The sequence below is a fragment of the Mauremys mutica genome, chromosome 10 (assembly GCF_020497125.1).
Source record: "Mauremys mutica isolate MM-2020 ecotype Southern chromosome 10, ASM2049712v1, whole genome shotgun sequence".
NCBI lineage: Eukaryota > Metazoa > Chordata > Testudines > Geoemydidae > Mauremys > Mauremys mutica.
The window spans coordinates 63,546,390-63,552,988 of NC_059081.1; the positions used below are offsets into that span (position 1 = coordinate 63,546,390).

The window sequence follows — 6,599 nt, forward strand, 5'->3', positions numbered from 1 at the left end:
ACACACACACACACACAAAAGCAGTTTCCAGACATCTCTAAGTTTATTTTTATGACTGGATGTCAATTGTGAGGCTCAATGACCAGGTTAGAAAATGTTTGTTTGTTTTTTCCCCCCTGTGCTACATTCATGATGAAAATTCCCTCTGCCCCCATTAGAAGTTGACCATAGTGAGAAGCATGGGAGAAAGCGCAATAAATGATCTTCTGAATATATGATTAGCCAGCAAGTTCCCTCACTTCCTGGTGAATGAGCATGTCATTACTACCATATGCAACTGACACTAGCCAAGGTATACCATGGCCAGTGAAGACTGAAGATTTATCCCTATCCCCAGGGTGTCCAAACATTTCAAAGTGAGGCCTTCCCAATGTGAGAGACAGTTGGATGAGTTCTTTAAAAAGAAGAATCACAGAAAGCAGAAATTAGCAGAAAGCTAATGTTCAGAAAAGGAAGTGAGGTTCCATTGTCCTGGATTGTTATTACTGAAGCCCATCTGCTTATTATGCAGAATTTGATGTGCTTGGCTTGTATTTCCCTCCCAGGCTGTCCTGCCCTCTGTTGGCAGAAGAATAGAATGACCCATCCCTCTGTGCAAGTGCCACATTACTCAATGACATCACATTTATTACCTAAGAACGATTTATTGCGGAAAAGACACTTGCATGGTAGAGTGTTGGTTTACATTACTCAGGGCTACATTGTGACAATACATTAGCTAAGGGAGCCAGGAGTATTCCCATTGTGCCATCTGTAGTAAGAGGAGGCCCTGAGATATAAACCTTGGTATCAAAGGCCCGGTATGAGGCCTAAGACCTGAACTAAAGTAATGGTCAAGACTTGGCTAACATAAAGCAAAGTTAAGCTGTGAGCCAGAGGCAGGCCCTGCTCACAGAAGCTGGCAAGGAAAGGGCTGATGCTGCAAAAAGAGACATACCTAAAAGATACTGGACACCAGATATCAGAACATTCACGTACTTGTACACTCCACACAGATAACAAGGAACAAGCTGACCCATCCCAATGACAGGGCCAAAAGGGGAATATGATGGATAGAGTTTTGTTCGAACCAACATGTACAAGGTGAGAGGCGGCACCTTATGACGTAGAAGGGTTGTACTTTGCTACATAGAGGGGTTGCACCTCAATACGCCAGGAGTGAGGTGTAACTTGTTTGTACCTCTGTATAAGAATGCACCTCTAAGTGGATGTCTTTGTCCAGCCTAGGGGGCAGTAGAAAGTCCCACCATTGACTGAACTGAGTCCATTATCAGGGAGCACGTATGTACTAGCTAGCAGCACCTTAGCATCACCTTGGACTTCTATGCCAGGGAAAGCTGGAGATTGTTTCTTTTCAACAATAAACCTGGCCCAACGTGCCTTCGTACCTTACTAGAGTCTGTGGTCATTGGGGGTTCTCTTCGGGTCTGCCGTGTCAGCGATCTGCGCAGAGCCGGGGCAGCACACAGAGTGAACACACGCATGCAGCCGACTGATATCAACATTGAACAGAGCAGAGCACCACACTGGGATCATCTGACGACACCATCTTTTTGGAACACGTAGCTCCCTCTGCACCTGACCACCTCTGCCACAATGTTAACTTTAAGGGTAGATGTTGGGTGGACTACTTCACTTTTGTCCAGGTGGTTTGAAATTCTCCCCAACAGCTTCTACTAAGCAAGGGGTTTGTGTTTACCAGTTTAATTATGTGTGCTGCTCTCAACCTCCATTGCCACAGACTGAGACTAGTTTTTGCAATTGGTGCAATACAATCAGATATTGCAGTTGAGACACACTGTGGATTATTGTATCGCCATAGATTCAGATAATTAACTGTATCAACCACCTTGCCTATTAGGGGATGGTGGTAATTATTTGCTGAGGATGGTGAACAGGGCCTACAAGTTACGAGGGAAAGTTGGAGCTGACGGTATCATTAGATAAATAGCTTGCTTGATGAGTCACAAGACACTGGCTGTATCAATATGGCAACATGGACAGAAAGTGAGGAGTACGTAGAACAGTCATGCCTTCCAATAAAGATGATGGCTCACCAGCCCTAACATTGGCTGTTCAACAATGTAGGCTCTTAGAGATCCCATAAGGAAGGGCCATGATGTAGAAAAGGATTCAGCCCATTCTAAAAAAGGCTACCGAGAAAGGTTGACATGGTCACTTTAAATGGATATTCATTTAAATGTTACTCCTTCTGCACATTCGAAGAGGCAACCCAACCTATTCCAAATCTCATTTTATGTATGAGTGTCAACACTTCCCTGTGGAATCTACTTCCTCTATAACAAATTACACTATTAGAGTTTTTATTATGCTTTGACACAAAGTCTCAAAAAGTACTCGAGCTCAAAGCTGCTGTCATGTTTCCGGGGAAATGTCAAGATGTATTTCAGCAGTTTGGGTTCAGTTTATATTAAATAGCACTTTTGTGGAACTGGTCTTTGTAGACTCCTTCTGCCACTGTGCCATTGACATGTTTTTCACTATATCTGAAGCGCATTCAGTTAGACTAGAAGGAAGATCATGGTTTTTAACCCCATCCTCCCATTAGTATGTTCATGGCAGAGAAGTTAGATAATCACAGGAAATACTCTCGCTGGAAGGTTGAGCCTGACACTACTTTATTTCTTAGAATTCAGAATGATAAAACAGAGACGCAAAGCAGGCTGCTCCCTAAGACAGAGACTCAACTCACCCCACCCTGCCTTACTCTAGTCTGCCTACAAAACCAACTGCTGCTTGCATTCTTCCCTACAGAGCCCCGCTAGTCTGCAAGCAGGACTACGAAAGCCTCTGAGCTTTTAGAGTGATAGCGCTACAATTTGATATGCCACAAAAGGACAAGCTCATGCAGCTTCACATATCCCCTGTTGGAGGTGGAGCAGACAGCAGAGTGTATTCGTCTGGGAGTAGGGCAACCATTTTTCAGACAGCCTGAAATCCATGGGATCAACAGATCACTGTCCCACAGATCTTGCCCTGTAAGCAGCCACCCTAGGTACCCTCTGCAGCACTGACAGCATGGCTCTTCCTTCCATGTTGTTTTGCCATTAGCTGCACTCATCTGACTGTAAATTCTCTACGGTGTTCAAGAAAAGAGGGGAGGACATTACTTAGGTTGTAAGCTCTTTTTCTTCTGTGTTCATACCATGCCTAGAACAATGGGGTCCTGGTCCACGACTAAGGCTCCTAGATGCAATGGAAATATAAATACTTATTAATACTTCTACTCAGAGCTACAGTTCTTATGCTTGTTTTATTGTAACTTACCATGTCCTGAGTGGGGACATGCTGCACAGAGTGGTCACTCATTGCAGACCACAACTGTCCCCCACCCCAATGTCTCCTAATCTGGCTTTAGTTCTACTATGTAAAAAGTTGTAGATCAGAAGAATTACATTGATTTTGCCAACTTGGATCCAAGAAAAACCCGGTAGGTTAGAACTGTGGGACTACACACTTTGAGTGTCCCTTTCAGTAGGAAATAAAAATATTTTCAGTCACTGGAAACAAAGCTATTGTATTTCAGAGTGGGAAATGTTTCACACATACACACACACGTATATTTTGGTTGTGTGAGTTACTAGACAGGAGGACTTTTTGGGGTGAATGCTAGTAAGCCTAAAAATATATTGCATAGTAAGGCTCTCTTATTGCTTAAGAACAGTCTTCACTAGAAGCAGTTCATACAGTAACAAACTCAGACTGGAAATTCTGATCAGTGGATACTTGCATCCAGTAAGGAAAAGCTTCAGAGTTTGAATTATTGTAACGGGTTGGGACTCACCCCAGCGGCGCCTCCTCCTGGTGACTCTGGGAATTAGCTCATTCCAGTGGCGCGCCTCCTCCTGGTGGTGTCCCGTCCGTCGTTCTGTCCTCTGTTATCTCTGGACCCGCGTTGCTGCGTGCTCGGCGGCGTCCTCTTCGAGGCCACTGCCCTCCGGCAGTGCCCCTTAGTCCTTCTGCGCCCCCTTCCGGGGGGGTCAGTGCTCAGCAGTCTCACACCCCAGTCACTATGTGCAATCGCCCTCTGAGTCTAATCCCTCCTGTCAGGGATCTGGCGTAGCAAGATGGCCGCTCCCTACAGCCAATGGCTGGGTGCACTGCAAAGGGGGGGACCCAGGCCCGCCCTCTACTCTGGGTCCCGGCCCAGGGACCCTCTGGCATCAGCCTCGCTGTCCTTCTCTCCCCTTCCACTGTCTGTTTCCCTGGGCCGCTTCCCCTACGGCCCCTTGCACCCGCTAGGCCCTTCCCTTCAGGGGCCTGCAGCCTGGCAGGCTACGGGTTCAAGCTCCTTAGCCTCCCTGAGCCTGGCCAGCACTGCGCTGTCCGCGGTGCTAGTCTCCTCCCTTGGAGACTGACCTTCCCCTGTCAAAGGCCTGGGACAGACTGACTGCTCCTGCTCTGGGCAGCCTTTATATACCTCTGAGCCTGGCCCTGATTGGCTGGCTCTAAACTGGGCCCTGATTGGCTCACAATAAGCCCCTCTCTGATTGGCTCACAATAAGCCTTGTCTGCGCAGGCGCCCTGGCCTGCCACAGCCCATTCTCACAGGGAGTGGGGCAATCCACCCCACTACAATTATATTAAATAGACTGGACTGAACGCCCTCTGCTTGTTCTAGCTTCCTTTCTTGAGAGAACAATTAGTAACATCTAATTGCCTTGCAGGGCGATGTCGGCCCATCTGCAGTGGATGATCGTTCGCAATTGCTCCAGCTTCCTCCTCAAGCGGAACAAACAGACCTACAGCACCAAGCCGAACAACCTGAAGGCCCGGAACTCCTTCCACTACAACGGGCTGATCCATCGCAAGACGGTCGGCATGGAGCCCGCGGCCAACGGGAAGGGGGTCGTGGTGGTGCTGAAGAAACGGGCAGGCCAGCGCAAGCCAGCCATGTCCTATAAGAAGACGACCATTAACAAGAACGCCCGGGCAATGCTCAACAGCCTGCGTCACATCATCCGCAAGAACAACTACCACAAGGATCTGCGCATGGCCGCTCTGCGCCAGCACCATCCTGAGGAGCCAGAAGCCGGTGGTGGTGAAGAAGAAGAAGAGAACCCGAGCTACCAAGACTGCGTGAATGTCTAGCACGTCCCAATAAAGGGTTCAAACTAAAAAAAAACAAAAAACTTCTGAACAGCAACACCCCACTGAAATTAAGATTAAGATATGAATTGACTGTTCTTGACAATAAATGCCAGATAACTGGGCATTCCTTTTATTCACCTTTAAATTACTGATGGTTTTAGTCAAGAGAAGTGTCATATGGCCCCAGTCAGATGGCCGGCAGATTTTGAAGAAGACTGTTTGGAAACCACTCTGCCTGTGTAAGGCTAAAAACAACTGACCCAGATTGAGGCACTCATTTATAATTCTTCCCTTTACAGTTTGTTTTGCCTCTCTCAAACTCTCTTCTTTGACTCAGTGTTCAAAGACACAGTGAAGTCGAGAACACAGGTTAGAATCCATGTGTTTCCAGCACAAAGGAAGCAAGAGACTAAGGAGCCTGTCTGACTAGTTGTCTTCATCCCTCCTACTAAGAGACGAAATTATTCTATCTACGAGGGTTAGGTTTGTATGAGGGAATATAAAATAAAAGCTATACTATGAGAAAAGCAGAAACTAGGCTAGCCTGCAGAACCTTTTAGAACACCAAGGGGGAGCGGGTGCCCACTGAGAGTGCATTGGCCTGATACTTGATAGGGGACATCACAACAGTTACAGCGCTGTGTTTGGTGTTCAAACTTTGTTAGCATGCCGTGGAAAGTTACATTTTAAAATTCAGTACCATCTGGAGCTCTGGCACAGATACACTAGAGGCTGTCAGTTAAATGCCGTTTTGTTGTAGCCAGACCTGAAGAAGAGCTCTGTGTAAGCTTGTCTCTCTCACCAAACAGCAGATGGTGCTATAAAAGATGTTACTTCACCCACCTTGTCTCTGTGTGTTTTAAATAGTACATTTTAGCACAATAGACCACATACGAGGTGATGGTAATTTTAGTTCCACCTAAATTGAATAAAGTCTATCAAGTTCTGAAGTCTTAATGATCACTCCACTTCCCCAGAGTAAGAGGATTGCAGAAGTAATGGTCTGTCCTCTCACATGATGAGAGAGGGAGCTCCGAGACCCTGGCTAACAGTTGTTCATCCCCAGACAAGTGTGCTGTATCAGCACAGCCATGCCCCAGGGACCCCGGTATGATCCCTGAGGGCATTTGGCCTGCCAAGATGAGAATCAGTTGTCTGTCAGTAAACACATCACTATATGCCCCTAGGAAGGTTAATTAGGTGTTCTGGTATGTTGTCGTCTGCTAAACAACAATTACTCCTGGGGGAATTCTGTGGCAAAAAAATTCTGCACCAAAAATCAAAACAATTCTGCACACAATATTTTAAAATTCTGCAAGATTCTGCATATTTTTTGTCAAAATAATGCAAGCTGGTTTCAATTATTTTAGTAATTTAAAGTACAATACAATGGATGGAGAATGGAAGTGGGGAGCATTGGAGGAAATCACCAAACCCGCTCTCTCTAATAGTAATATAGCTAGTATTGACCCTTTACTTCTAGTTAT

General features: G+C 46.1%; 1 pseudogene; it reads left to right on the forward strand.

Moving 5' to 3' along the window:
• Positions 1-4,591: 4,591 nt before the first annotated feature.
• Positions 4,592-5,104, forward strand: LOC123378849 (annotated as a pseudogene).
• The last annotated feature ends 1,495 nt before the right edge of the window (positions 5,105-6,599 follow it).